The sequence below is a fragment of the Callorhinus ursinus genome, unplaced genomic scaffold (genome assembly GCF_003265705.2).
Source record: "Callorhinus ursinus isolate GAN/ISIS: 27379988/994484 unplaced genomic scaffold, GSC_fseal_2.0 scaffold16, whole genome shotgun sequence".
Lineage (NCBI taxonomy): Eukaryota > Metazoa > Chordata > Mammalia > Carnivora > Otariidae > Callorhinus > Callorhinus ursinus.
In genome coordinates, this window is record NW_027397078.1 from 21,986,558 (window position 1) to 22,003,129 (window position 16,572).

Below are 16,572 nucleotides of genomic sequence, written 5' to 3' on the forward strand. Positions count from 1 at the left end.
AGAAGCCACGGGACCTCTTTGGGGAGCCAGTAATCCCCAGGAGATACACAGATGCTGAAAGAAGGCCTCTCAATCCATTATGTAGGAAACATACAGGGAAGTAAATAGAAAGGAACTGGGATATGTGTTCTTACAAGCTATTTTCACTATTTTCTACCCAAATTGTACCACAAACATTTTCCATAATATGTGAAAAAGTTTGTTTCAGTCTTTATGTGTAAACCATGGCAAAATGGAGAAAAACAAGTAACAGGAGTTTTTTCTCCTAAAAATATAAATGTAGGAACTGGGTAGATAACTGTCCTAGCCATCAAAATATGAATATGTCGGTAGGCAGAAGGCCATTCAGGTAAGGGACTCAAAGCTCAGTTGTAGCTCAGAAGTGTTGCCGACTCATCAAAGAGAGAAATAAGTCAAAGGAGGTACAAAATTGTCAATTTAGCTGGAAGAAGCCCTTTGGCGTTCATGTTACTCCTTCCAAAATTCAAAGCCAGCAATCTATATTAGAATGTAGATATACTTACCTCTGCCCCACCCCCAATTCACAGAATGCCACTGTGTAACTAATGGCTTCATCTATGATTGCAGAATGGCAGTTGTATTGTGGGAATATTTGAAAGTGAGGCATTCTAGTAGCTCCTGCCAAAATACATGTATCATTTTGGGATAAAATGTTGAATGGATTCAAACTTGATAAATTTGGACGTATGTTTCTAATGCATTATTCCACCTGATTCTACTTAATTTAACTCCTAAAAATCCTTGAATATGACCATGTGCAGTGGTTTCTGGAACATATCCTGTACCTCTTCCCAGCCCCACTACAACTAAATGCCAACTCCATACACTTCCAAATCCTTAGCATGGTGCACAAGGGCCCCAAGGACCTTTCTAGTTTTATGTGCTGTCACTACACACTTGACTTTTTATAGTGTTGCAGTCCCTTCTTTGTACCACCAGTAGTAAAACACAGCTTTCTAGTTTGCAGCATGGGCCGTAGCCTCACTCCCAAAACATGCTCCACTAAAAAAAGGAAAAAAACAAAACAAAACACTATGTTATTTTTTAAAAAGAGAAATACCACCTATTATATTTTCTTCCTGTAAATTCAGACTGCATACCAGCAAATAAAGTTTCCAAAAAAATTAAATGAACATCACCCAAAACTTTCACACCGTGAACATTTTTTAAGTACCACTTAACTCTGACAAATGCTCATTTAGCAATCAATTGCCTCTCCTCCCCCACCACCCCTCCTTGACCAAGTAGAACATTTTTACCTCCTAAGTCAATATTTATATTGTCAAATGTCACTAAAAACAAATCTTTTCAAGATTACTTTTAAAAGAATTATCAGGGTGTCTGGCTGGCTCGGTTGGTAGAACATGGGACTCTTGATCTTGGCTTGTGAGTTCAAATCCCACATTGGGGGGTAGAGTTTACTTTAAAAAAAATTGCAAAGCCTCATTCCAAGGCTACACCCAAAACAAATCAATCTTTAATAATAATAATAATAATAACAATAAAAAGAATTATCAGAAGTAGTTATTTTGTGGAGATCACATAAGTAAGCCAAAAGGACGATTTTTTTTTCAGGTCTCCATAATATGCAAATGGGCCCTCATGGCTTCAGTTAACTTTTCCAGTGCAAATACCAAATGCAAATTCAACACTGGGCTATGTCTCTAATTACTTAGACTGAAGTGGTGAATCTGTGCTCTCGAACAGTGTTAGAGGACTCAGAAAAGGCTTCAAGGTGATAGGAGGACATTGATGGTGGTGTTGGCTTTGAAGCATTTTAATAAAATTATTTCATTAACTGTGAGTGGAATAAAGAAATATTTCAAAATAGTATCTTTTAATATTTGAGATTTAAATATATGTAACTGAATTAATGAATTCAGAGATTATAGATTGGTATTTGACCTTTCCCTCTATATTTAACCAAAATATTTACATGTGAATTTATGCCCGTGTATGTTGTGTCTCATCAGAACAGTGGGGCGGGGGGTGGGGGGATTCACTTATATTTGCACTTACAAGTATACTTCCATATTGATTGCCTTAGGAAAGCTCTCTGTGAATACCTTTCTTTCTTTCCTTGTCTCTCTACTGGCATCTCTGAGTTTTATGTTATCTGTACAAATAGTGATCCCTGAGTTTTGCAAGTCTCTTCTCTCCCTATCCAGATCCTTATGTTTGATAAGTATTTAGACCTGTCTAGCAGAAGACAAACATGGTATCTCACTGGACTGTTTGTTTCCAAGGATTATTACAGTGCCAGGCATAATGCTCACTGAACGTTTGTTACATTAATAATACTACTTTTCAAGTTAACTAATTGATTAACCTCACATATCGCTTTCTTCTTTTGTTTCAAATCAAGTTGAGTGCATGCATCATTTATTCAGGAAGTCATTTCACATGCTAAGGACTGAAATTCTTAAGATGAAAGGTAGTATAAACCAGCCTTGTAGATGAAAATCATCATTTATCCTACAACATTCAGTAGTTCTTTTGATACATTCCAGTTTCAGAGAAATAATATCAGTGAGATTTTTTGATAGCGGTAAAACTCTGAGCCTGAAAAGGATATAAAAAATATATTTTTCTATTTCTATAAAAATATTTTTGCTACAAACTCAGTTTTCATTGTTGTACACATTATATTCTTTCAGATCCTCAATAGGAATCATGCTGTGCCATTGCTAAAAACTTTCAAACGTATTGTTCTCTGTCATCAATGTAGTAAATTTCAGAATAATTAATCACTTAAAATTGATTGAGGTCAAAAAAACTTTTAGCCCATTCGCTGTCAATTTATACATTGTAAAAGTTATGATTAAGAGTTTAGCATGTGGAAAAAGCAGTAGTAACTGTACTAACCAATAATTTATGTAATTTATGAGCTTGATCCAGGCATTGAATTTAGTGACTGTAAAAGGGAAAAATAAAGCTTTAGAGAAATATCGTAAATGGTCTGTTCATAGTCTGTATAAATCATCCAGGTATAATGCACTGTACATATTTAAACTTTTGTAGTATAACCAACTCCGTTATCTAAAAACATGACCATAAAATTGAATACTTTTCTTGAATTTAAAGAGGAAATTTAACAAATTTACAATTCTTTCGGTCAAATGGGAAAGCAAACAAAGCAATTTCCATAAATTTCACCATTAAAAGATACCATATTTTTCATTTAGATGCTTAATTTTAGAAAAGATATAGTTTTATTGCATAAGCACGGCTTTGCTGGATTTCAAATGTCCTTATTGACTACTTTTTATAACCCTAGGAACTTTGCCTTGAATCTTCAAATTTTTTTATTTCAGTTCATCACTAGCATTATTATACTCATCTAATATTTTAAAGTATTTGTTTGCTAATAACTGATTTATACTTTAGATTGTTAGATTCTCTTGAAAACAATAACTGAAAATAATTGGTATTCATAACCGTTAGCTAAGAGGAAACAAATAAAGACACTAAGGCTTCCATCAGAACTTAATTAAATTTAGCAAGATATAGCTTGGTGCTTCTCAGAATATAAAAAAGAGTTGACAAATCTCATATTAATTACTTTCTCTCTTCCCTTCATGATGGTTCGATCATTTGTTACAAAACCACATTTCCAGGATCAGCCATTAAGTTTTGACATAAATTTTATAAAATTTGTGTTGTATTATGATATTTCCCCTTGCTGTTGGTGCAGAAGTATGGGGGAATTGTCCTTCCTTTGTCCCTCACTCCTTTGAAATTGTTATCATTTTATTCTTTTGTAAAGTTATCTGTCTTTTCATGTATTAATGCAGCCCACATTTAATACATTGCTTTGACACCTGGTCTATGATCTAAAAACAAAACAAAAAGTAACCATGTTTTACCAACAGATTGTAGTATCAACTTCCTTAGAAACATTCAGTTGACATCTGTGACATTATAAAGAAAGAAAAAAAAATCGTGTTCCACAATTACATGTTAATAAGCCCTTACTATTTCTTTTCTATTTATGTAAAGTAGGCTTAAAATTGTAGTCCTCTCATTGGAGGCCGTGTCTTCAGCATATTAATAGTGCGGCAGCTCCCCCTATAGGAGACTTGCAACTCTATGTTGATCTGCTAAGCCAGAAAAGGCAAAGCAGGATTGTTTTTTTTTCCCTAAGCACCTTAAGTGTTTGATCATTTTATTCAATTATTCATTGACTTATGTTTAGCAATATATGTCTTGAAAATTATTTTCATTTTAAATTCTAGAGAAGAGGAGACAGAGAATGAGAATAGTGTGAGTGGACTGATGCCAAAGCTTTTAAGAAATAATTTCATAAATGTAGTCCATAACAGAGATCTAAATAAAATTAATAACTATGAAATAGTCTTTTTTTACCTCTTTCTACTTTTATTAGTCAAATCGTACATAAATGTACACAATCAACAGGTAAGCTACAACTTTACATCCATACTCATTCAGAGGCTATAAATATAATGCTAGACAAGAAGTATTGCAAATCTCTTATGAATGGTTTTAGGTGTCACACTAAATGTGACTGACGTATCTTAGACCAATTAGAAAAAGAAGTGAGATGGAGAAAAAGGTTTTTTTCTTGGGTTTTTTGTTTTTTTGGTGTGGTTTTTGTTTGTGTGTGTTTGTTTTTGTTTTTGCTTTTGTTTTACGGTTTCCTTACTTATTTATTTAAGTAAGCTCTGTACCCAATCTAGGGGTCAAACTCCTGACCCTCAGGTTAAGAGTTGCATGCTCTTCTGACTGAGCTAGCCAGGCGCCCCTGGGTTGGAGAAAAGTTTAACACAAATAAGCACCTTTAGAAATGCAATATTATATCTCTAGCTTATGCACACAAGATGAAAATTTTGAAATTACTGCCAACCCGTGATTTTATTGGGCAGAATTAATTATGTCATTAGAATTTTGGCAATAAAATATCAATGATGTTTCTCCCTTATATTCATCTGTTATTATGAAATCTTGCATGGTATTTTTACTGTCTTCCTAAGTAGTGTAAAAGCCCAGCTCAGATCAGTACAGCATAGTTCAGATTATCATTACTTTTCAATGACTGAGGTTCTAATGAACAAGTGTTGTTGTACAATATTATGCTGTCTTCCTCAGTTTTACTTTACCAGAAAAACAGTATCTTATTAAAAAGTTCTAGTAACCTGCATTATGCATTCAGCCTGTTAACCATGTCCAAGTGCCTCATGAACACTTAACCACAATATCATTTCAGAATTTCCTCAATTCAGGTACTGTTTACTCTTTAATTATCACTATAATTAACGTGATGATGAATTAGTCCCACCTAAGTTTTCATATATGGTTCAAATAAAGTAGGTATATAAATATATATGCATTACTTGTCACTTTCCATTGATATATCTGTGTCACGATCCCTGCCTACCCTTTGTTTGCATACATCCATGACAGTGATAAGATTTGGAAAGGCATTATATACAATGTTGCATTGTGTTTCTGCCTTCTCCTTTTAATTGTGTATAATTCCTTATGCCCGAACATGTTTTTTCTTGAAAAATCCTTCTGGATAGGCTTTGCCAAGAGAGACAGTGGAACGGCACTTCAAGTTTTATAATGCCATACTTTTTAAAACATTTCTGCCAAGGTAATACTGGGAACAGCAGAGAATGGCCATGTTCCCCTTGCAGCAGTGGATCATTACATATAGTAGCTCACCACCAGACTTGAATATTTTTGAGGTCTCATGTTTAATCAAAAAGATTTTACATTGTATTTAATAACATCTATGTGTTAATTTTTTAAAAATGACATATATTAAATTATTTGACAGCCCCCTCCCCATTTCTGAAAGAATGAATATTCACAGAAGATGTATCCTAATTAGTTTGAGTTTTGTGTTTATATGGCATTCCCTGACTTGTGTCTTAGGAGCTCCAACTTGAGAAATCTTGGCAAAATAATACTATTTCTACGAATCTCACACCTATCCACTAATAAGGGTACTCATAAATAAGGTTAAAGTTTGTGTTCAACTCTTAGACTTTCTTTCTGAAGTCCTCCGTACTCTGCTTTTAGAAATTGTGTATTCTGAAATATATAGAAAAACCTTTGCCTTTAAACAGGGAGAATCTTGACCCAAATAACTTTACAACATGCTTTTCTATTTTTTTTTCACTTGTATGCTGCAGAAGGGTAATCTAATATCATTCATTAAATCATTTACTCTTTTGCATAAGATGGGGCAAGGTGTGAAAGCATTCTATTAAACTTCCTCCATATGTAGAACAATGCCAAAAAGTTCTTTTTTTTTTTTTTTTTTTTTTTTAAAGACAGGGACAACCAGGGAAGTGACAGAGGGAGAGGGAGAATCCTAAGGAGGCTCCACGCCCAGTGTGGAGCTTTTCGTGGGGCTCGATCTCAATATCCTGAGATCATGACCTGAGCAGAAATCAAAAGTTGGATCCTTAACTGACTGAGCCACCCAGGCACCCCACAAAAAGTTCTGCTAGACCTCTTTAGAAAGTCCTTAACCAAGGTATGCTTGGGTGGCTCAGTTGATTAAGCATCTGACTCTTGGTTTTGGCTCAGGTCTTGATCTCAGGGTCTTGGGATTAAGCCCTGGTTTACCATTCGGTGGGGAGTCTGCTTCCCCTCTCCCTCTCCCTCTGCCCCTCCCCCAGCTCACTCTCTTTAAAATAAAAATAAAGAAATCTTGAAAAAAAAATAAGTCCTTAACCAAAAATAACAATTTGATCCAAAGCAATGTGAGCATTTAGATAATTGTATCTTTACCATATACACTAGCCCATTCTTCAGAGGTATATAAATATGATGTGTCAGTTTGAGGAGACAGTCAAAAATCAGTATTTTTCTTTAAAGATTTTATTTATTTGAGAGAGAGCAAGTGAGAGGGAGCTCTAGAGAATCTGAAGCAGACTCTGCACGGAGCACACAGCCTGATACAGGGCTCTATCCCACACCTGGGAGATCACGACCTGAGCCGAAACCAAGAGTGTGATGCTGAACTGACTGAGCCACCCAGGCGCCCCAGTCAGAATCAGTCCTAAAGCAAATACTGAACCAATCCTGATATTAATGAAAACATCAAGTTAATCAGATATTCTCAGGGCTTACCATAACCTTTCAGGGGTAACAGTAACCATTACATCGTTTTGGTAACCCCTCTGGTAACCAGCCATATAGCCATTACTTGACTTTAAATGATGTTATTTATGACAATTAATGAAAATGATGTTATTAATGACAATTAATTGATTTTCATTAATTAAATGTTCATTAATTAAAAGGCTTTAGGTCTTTTCCTCACCTAAGCCAAATGACATAAATAAAAGTTTAGAAAATGTAGAGTTCTGAGAACTATTCTGCAGTGATAAAGGAACAAAGATAGGATGTGTCTTGTCAACCATACTGAGGCACTAATGGTCATATCCTTACTACAGCAAACCAGGAATAAGATGGGCATCTTGGAAACTTTCCACATATTCTCATAACAGTCCGTTTCAACCAAGATTTTAGTCAAGTAAACATGAAACCAATACCCAAAGAAAGCAATTGAAGAAAGCACATGTAAATAAACCAGGCAGTAACTTGGATTTAAAAACCAACGAAAAGTCAAGTATTCATTCCTCAAAGCATGCAGTTACACAGATGGGGATAATAGCAGGAAAGGGACTAAGTACCTTGTGAGGCAATTTGAACATATGGCATTCTTAAAGGTTCGTATGAATTGGAGAGCAGGGAGCATTTGGGCTATAAAGGAGACTAACAGATCACCAACATAATTGGCTGGCTAATGGGATATCTTCGAACAAAGGAACTGTGATCATTATACCTACAGGATATTTTGCATGATAAACAAATAATTCTGTAATGCACATAGATGTAGAGATGTTCTTTTTTTTTTTCTTTTTTTTAAAAGATAGAGTAAGTCCCTGGATGCTCTTGTAATAGGAGACATTATCATTCAGTGCTGAGATCACCTTATGGTGATTGGACACTACCAGAAAGAACACTGGGTTATATACACAACATATTTTGCTTTTCTACACCTGTTCTAAATTCACACTCCTTGAAAGTACAGATGGAGGTGAAGCTAGTATTTGTTGACTTTGTACTCTATGCATGGTTCTCTATACATAGGACTATCATTTAAGACTGAAAATATACTTACAGTAGAGACACCATTATTGAAATTTTGTAGATAAAACAACTGAAATTTAGAGAGAGAAATCCAGCTACCCCAGGACTCTAATCTAGTAAGTGTGAAAAAATAGATTTGACTAAGTATCCCAACCCTGGCCTTTTACCTCTACAACCTTATCTTTAACAAGTAGAGTTTCTTGGCCATCCGTGATCATTCATCACTCATATGCACTTGACCTTTAGCTTAGTATCGTGCTCTTTTTCACCAAAATGAGGTATGGCCTTAGGATCCTTATCTTAGGTGTGCCCAAAATAGACAGGTTTGCTCCATGAAATTAATTTATCAAGTAGGGAGAAAGCAATATTCTGGCCTTGAAAACAGAAGTTTTCAGACCGTTGTCTGAAAAACATGGTTTTACGGGGAAAAAATATCTTAGGCAGCAGAAAGATGTTTACAAATGCGATTCCTTCTGATTTCTCTTACGTTGCTTAAATGTTTGGTTCTTATTTCTTAAATTCAATCAGTATTTGGTATGTCTTATATTTTCTTTCAAATTTGCATCTAGCTTTTAAAAAATTCCTTGGTTTTAAGATTGGTATCAACTCACCATATTGACTTTTGGTGATTCATTTACTCAGAGACAAATTTACCTTGGAGATTGTGAAATGAAAGCTTTAGACACTGTCACTTACATGGGCTTCTATCTGGGACCTGAATTTTTGGATGTTTGGATGTTGAAATATATGGAAGCTTTTATCAATTTGTAACCTTTTATTCCTTTCTTATCTAGATATTAACTTTTATACATGTTTTTGATTTGTTACTGGAGCTACATTTTCATACAAGAAGACTCCCCCAACAGTATAAGCCTTGGGACCTGCAAAACCTGAGTACCTCCTTCCCCTTTGGCAATAAAACATCAGTTACCTTAAAACTGATGTGATTTGTTTTTAAAGCCCATTTTCTATGTTCTTAAAATATGTTTTTGTCCATTTAAAATTTCTGATACCAGTTGAGGAAATTTCTGTGGCAGCTAAAATTATCTGGTGGTATGCTTTGAATTTATTCCCATTAACAATGATTGAGATAATTTTTTTCAACAGTGAAATTAAAGATTAGAAGGACCAAGATATACTCTTTAAAATACTGATGGGGCACCTGGGTGCCTCAGTCAGTTAAGCGTCTGCCTTTGGCTCAGGTCATGATCCCAGGGTCCTGGGATCGAGTCCCACATCGGGCTCCCTGCTCCACAGGAAGCCTGCTTCTCCCTCTCCTACTCCCCCTGCTTGTGTTCCCTCTCTTGCTGTGTGTCTCTCTATCAAATAAATAAATCAACTCTTTAAAAAACAAAATACTGAGAATACTTTATGAGATGTACTCTAATCCTTAACTGTGCATACTGGCTTGAGAATTATTTATTGGTATACTTATTTGCTGATATTTTATTTTTGTGATGAATATATAATCCCTATAGGGAGAGGAAACTCTGTTCTCCAGAATATCTCTATCACTTAGAACAAGGCCTGACACATGGTAAATGTGGAATATTTGATGAATGAATGACTGACTTGAGTAAATGAATGGCATGTGCTAGGACCCCCAAAATATACTGATAAGTGGAAGTCAGCCCTTAAAAAAAGGACTCGATTGATCAAGCTGAGTCTTCTAGAAGTATTTACACATTCACAAAATTATACTAATTTTTACTCAACACTCATCATTTCTATATACCAAGTTTCAGCCAGATGTTATTTAAAGTATCTGAATTATAGACCCTTGAAAGCTGGGGTTTGTAATGGAAATGCTGACAGTCACTTAACCAGATAATAGCACCAGTTCACTTGGTGTGTATATATAGTGTCATTGCTAATATGGCTGTGCCATCTGTTCTGAGAGTTGTAAAAGATTTGAGCTTCAAACTAGTGGTTTAAAAAAAAAAACTGCTGGATAAATTGGATCCTAAAAGGTGAAGTAATGAAATGACACTTTAGTCCTTTAATTCCATCGCTTAGGTGACTAGCTGCGTGCACATAACGCACCGTGGAAGACATGATTAGAAAACTGCATGTCACCTTGAAACCCATCAGGTATTTCTGTCTATAGTTCTGTACCTGCTAGGCAAGGTAGGAGAACATTTTGCACTCCTTATGATTTTTTAACAGCCTAATAGTTCAGTTGTGTGGTCAACAATGTATGGTGAAAATATGTTGTTTTTTTTTTTAAGGGCCTAATGGCTATGCCTCGGTTGACTCTTAAAGAAAAAGGTCAAAGAAACTCCACATGGCCATCATGAACTCTGCAGAAATAGTTTTCTTTAATTACTGATACTTGACCAGCGTGTGTGTGTGTGTGTGTGTGTGTGTGTGTGTGTGTGTGTGTGTGTGTTTAATTTTTCTCCCAGAATGTAGGTCTTACAGTCACCAGAAATTAATTCTTAACACCTGTGTTACCAGGGCCTGGCAGCCTGGGAGAAATTCCTTTAGGCCTTTCAGCGGAGTGCATGGGAGAGCTGTTCATTTACCCTCCCAACTACCTAGCTGTTTGACAATAGAAAAATATGACAAATACACCTCCTGGAAAACCTCAGAGATCACAAGGCAAGAATCCCCATTCTTCTACAATAGCTGTTGAGTATCAGTTGGAGATAAGCTTCTTTTTTTTTTTTTTTACTTTTTTTCATCTTTTAATTTTTTATTGTTATGTTAATCACCATATATTACATAATTTGTTTTGGTGTAGTGTTCCATGATTCATTGTTTGTTCATAACACCCAGTGCTCCATGCAGAATGTGCCCTCTTTAATACCCATCACCAGGCTAACCCATCCCCCTACCCTCCTCCCCTCTAGAAACCTCAGTTTGTTTTTCAGAGTCCGTCATCTCTCCTGGTTCGTCTCCCCCTCTGACTTACTCCCCTTCATTCTTCCTCTCCTGCTATCTTCTTCTTTTTCTTTTTTCTTAAAATATGTTGCGTTATTTGTTTCAGAAGTACAGATCTGTGATTCAGGAGATAAGCTTCTTCTGCTACAGTAGCAATTCTCGTCCAATTGAGCTGAGCTGTATATACAACTGTGGATGGGAAACCCATTGTTAGTAAGCATTTCTGTTGGTCTCCTCACTGTGTGTTTAGTTTCCCGTGCAGCCTAAACTTGACCGTCATTAAAAATTTCTCCATCTCCTGCTACAGGCTTCTTCTGTTCTAGTCTGTAACTGCTTGTTTCTCACGATTCCTTAAGGACCAGTCTTTTGGCAAGCGTTCCATTTTCTTCTGTTCTCTCGTACCTTTCATTAATATCTCAATTTCCTGATCTTCACTTTGAAAATTGCAAAAGAAGGAGCAAATAAGGGCAGGAAGAAACAGATGAAGGGGAGAGTCTGCAATTTTTCGAAACATGTGCCATTTAATGTAATAATTCAGGAAATGCTTATGAAGTAAATTACTTTCATAGCATACTAATATCTGCGGTAGAGAGAGAGGGAAAAGTATTAAGTGATATGTACAGTGTTAATTAAAGTGCAAGTTAAGGAACTAACAGGAAATATGTTATCCTGTTATTCATTAAGTCATTCATTCAACTATCTATTGGATATTTACCATGTGCTGGTTCCTGTCACTTAGTGACATAGAGACTTTGGAGAACAAACAGTTCTTTCTCTTCATAGGACTTCTATATTTGTGAAGACAATAGAAAATCAACAAGTAAATATACAAACAAATAAAGCTCAAGGCAATCTGTATAGTTAAGTATTAGCATATGTTTCCTAAAGTATTGTCTGTATTTTAAAAAGTGTTTCTTCATTCTTTTTACTTTGATCCCACTGGCAAATGAAATTTACCTGGTTAAGCAAAACTGACAATATATAGTCATGAAAAAGTATTTGTCTGGCAATGTGATGTGCTGCTCCAGAAAAATTAAAAATTGATGATTATGTAGTCTGGTGCTCAATACCTAGTTTACTAATGTAACTTCGGCCAGGCCACTTAACTTCTTTGTTCAGGTTTGTCATCCATAAAATGATGCTAGTAATAGTACTTCCCTTGGGTTATTATTAAAAGTTAGTGAAGCAGTGCATGTATAGAATATTTAGACAAGTGCTTGTCCTAGAACAGGCACTTAGTAAAATGAAGATTTTTTTTGTTGAGGTGGCTTAAATTAACAACAAGAAGTAAAACGCCCTTGCTTCCAAAAACCTTCGCAAGAAATGTTTGATATTAAATAACTACCAAAACTTTTTTTTTCCAACAGTAATAATTACATTTAGGAATAATTTGAGGTCAATTTTTTTTTCTTTTTTCAGTGACTGCAGTGTCACATTGAAGCTGACATCAACTAGAACAGGCTGTGGGGACAATGTGTGGGTTTTCTGCTCAAGCTCTTTTTTCTGACAGGAGTCAGCCCCCTGCTAACACTTGAATTGCAGGCTGTAGGAGTAACCCTACCGAAAAATCTGCTCAAGGAAATTCTGGTTTATAGGGCAGCAGCACACCAACCTTTGCTTTGACTTTGAAATTCCTAATGGCTAAACATAAAGGACTTTCATATTTGAAAATACACCAATTTGGAGGGGGAGCTATTGCCCCTGATTTTAGCAATTTCAAATGCAGCTTTTGATTTCCATAGTGATTTTGCTTATTTCTTTTGACAGCTGTTGGCTCTATTATTACCAGAGAAACTGTTCTTACGAACCCTAAACATGAGATTTACCCTCTTAGTAAAATTTTAAGTGCATCATACAGTATTGTTAACTGTATGTGCTATGTTAAACATGCACCCTGTTTAACAGCAACTCCAGCATTTCTCCCTCCTCCCAGTCCCTGGCAACCATCATTTCACTCTCTGTATTTATGAGTTTGACTATTTTAGATACCTCATATTCATGGAATCTTGCAGTATTTGTCCTTATGTGTCTGTCTCATCTCACTTAGCCTAATGTTTTCCAGGTCCATCCATGTTATTGCAATTGGTGGGATTTCCTTTTTTTTTTTTTTTTTTTTTTTTTAGATATTGTAGAATATTCTATTGCAGGTATGTGCCACATTTTCCTTATCTGTTCATCCAATGATGGGCATTAGGTTGTTTCCACCTTTTGGCTACGTTGAATAATGCTGTAGTGAACTGGGAGTGCAGATATCTCTTTGAGATCTAAATTAAAATTCTTTTGGATAAATACCCAAATGTGGGATTGCGGGATCATATGGCAGTTCTGTTTTTAACTTTTTTGAGGAAGCACCATCCAGTTTGCTATACCAACTTACATTCCCACCAATAGCGCACAAGTGTCCTCTGATGTCTGCCTCATTAGACCATTTCACAAATGAAAGCAAAGATGTAATGGAGTTCGCTGGCAGCAGGTCCAATATCTGAACTTCCTTCCTTTCCTTTACCAAAACTCATCCTCATCCAAACTCAGCCCTGAGGATGGCCCATTTATAATTTTTTGTTGTCCATAGCTATTTCATAATTATCCTTAGTCTTTCAAGCAGTAGTTACAAGGGAATAGAGAAAAGAACTGGCAACAAGAAAAAGACCATACTTTCGTCAGCTAACAGAAGAAAAGTGGAAGGTTGTGGAATTAGCATGGAACATGGAGATAATGCTACATGAAATCCCTACCTCTTTTAGTATGCCCTCTTAGTATAAACTTGCATGCATTTGGAAATTATTTCTGCAATAATGCATACTGTTAATATGATTTTTTAGGATGCCTGGGGGCCCCTGGTAAGAAAGAATAATTGATGGGAAAAGACCTAGTTTATCCGCTGCCTTTTTGATGAAGGGGGAAATGGGGGAGTTAGGTTTAAAACTTGCTTCATTCCACACATATTGCGTCTAGGGTAAGCTAGGGTTTTGTAAGGGACAGTGCTTAGCCTCACTTCCAGAGTTCCCAGGACAATTGAGCATTGACTAGCTCAAAATATTGCCTCTCAGAGCCTTTCAGACAAAATATTAAAGGATGATTCAGGGAAACCCATGTGAGCATAAAGGCACAGGCACACACACACAAAATCAATTGTTTGGTCAATTTTCCCAGCCATTACTTGGTTTTATAACTATCCTCTCGATGTTGTACATTTTCATTTTCAATGATATAAAAAAATTGTACTTGATACATAAACAAGAAATTCAAGGGTACAGTTGCTGTACAAATGGTTTCCCTCCCATTCCTATTACTTGGTCACTCAGTTCATTTCTATAGAGGCAGACACAGTTCACAGTGTCTTATGTTTCCTTCCAAAGATACAAGTGTAGGTGTGTGTGTGTTTCTTTCTCAAGAAAGATGGCATACTATAAACACTCTTCTGCACCTGTCTTTTTATCCTGACACTATATCTTAAAGAATGTTTCATGGAATTATAGAGCTGCCTTATTTAAACACAGTATAGTGTCCCACTGAACAAACGTACCATAGTTTATATCTCCAGTCACTTATTGATAGACAACTAAGTTCTTTGAATTTAAGCACAGTTATCTTAAAATGCCATTCAGATCGCTTTATTATATCTCTACTTCAGAATATTTTTTAAAAAGACTTATTTATTTATTTGAGAGAGAGCAGAGGGAGAGGGAGAGGGAGAGTGAGTCTCAAGCAGACTGTGTGCTGAGCGCAGAGCCTGATGTGGGGCCTGATCTCAAGATCCTGAGATACTGACCTGAGCCGAGACCAAGAGTCAAACGCTTAACTGACTGCACCACCAGGCACCAAACTTCAGAGCATTAATTCAGTCTTCCAACTTTATCATGGCTTAGTTTCCTTGAATGCTATAATTTTTTTATTGCATACTTAAGGTGGATTTTTATTTTTATTTTTTCTCTTGCCTTTGACTGGAGGCATTATGGTGAGCTTTAGTTGGTTGGTTATCTATAAATGTCAACAATGTTGGCCTGATTATCATATTAACTCTTTGGCTGTTATTTCCTGCCCTCAGAGATCGGTGTAAATGCAAACTCACTCCTGTATAGCACAGGCTTAGATTTCTAGTATCTTCAGGGTGATTCATTTTCAACCCCAGGTGGTCCTAGGTGATTGGTCCAATTACCTGCCATATCCTCCAGCCAGGACTTGAGTTCCCAGTTTCAATAATGGCACAGCTCTTCCAGCCTCTTCATTTTAATATTAAGCAAGCATGGGATTACTTATGCTGTTGTATTATAATAGATTCCATTTATTAGACTTAAGTTTCCTTCCATTTTTAGTTTGATAAGAGATTTTATTATTAGCAAGCATTGAGTTTTATAAAATTTCTGTGTCTGAAAAGATCTTAAGAATATTTAGCAGTAATATTGCCTAATTTATAAACATTTAAGGATAGCCTTTCTTTAATTGTTTTCATTACTGGTTTTATTCTGCTTTGGTCGGAGAGACTACTCAAACTTTGTCAGTCCTTTCAAACTTTTTGAGCTTTGCCTTATGACCCAGAATATGGTCAGTTTGGGTTTATGTTCCAAGGGTGCCTATATATTCTAGGAGCTGTTGATTAAAGCATTATATATATATATATGTAAGCCCCACGTTGGGCGCCATATGATGTGGTTTTTGGAATATAGATGCATTGTTTTGGGGTGAGGTCCTGAGCCACTGGCCAAGACAGAATTCTTGAGACGTCTTTGGTGCAAAAAGGTGGTTTTATTAAAGTATAGGGACAGGACCCGTGGGCAAAAAGAGCTGCTGCCCTGGGGTTGTAAGGAGCAATTCATTTGTACTATGGGGTTGGGGGGAGGTAAGAAAAAAGGGAGATTTTCAAAAGAACTTTCTTATGCTAAAGACTCACAAGATAGTGGAGGCCTTGCCCTTGTCAGGTTAAGGTTCTTTTTCCCTCTAGCAAGGCATTAACATCAAGACAGTTGTGAGCTTCCTGGATGAATGTCACATGTATCCCCCCCAGGAGGGGGGGTGCAGGGTGTCAGCTTGTGCTTTGTCCTCAGTCTTCTGCTTCCTCATCAGTTGATACACATATAAAAAGATATAGATAGATATAGATAGATATAGATATCCACTAAATCTGAACTATTAAGTCTCTCTTTGCCTCTAGTAGTAGAGTCTTGCCTTGGAGTCTACTTTGTTTGACCTAAATATTGTTACATCAACTGTCTTTTGGACATGTTTAGTAGTCAGTCTTGTCTACTTCCAATTTTTGTATAATTTTTTTTAAATTAAGACTTGGGGCACCTGGCTGGCTCAGTCAGTAGAGCATTTGACACTTGATCTTGGGGTCATGAGTTCAAGCCCTGTGTTGGGCATAGACCTTATGTAATTAACAAGAATTAAGACTTTTATTTTTTTATAGCAGTTTTATATTTAGAGCAAAATTGAGGAAAAGGTATTGAGATTTTCCTTATATCCCCTGCCTCCACACATGCATAGCTTTCCTCATTATCAACATCACTCACCAGAATGGTAGGGTTGTTCTGTTTTTAA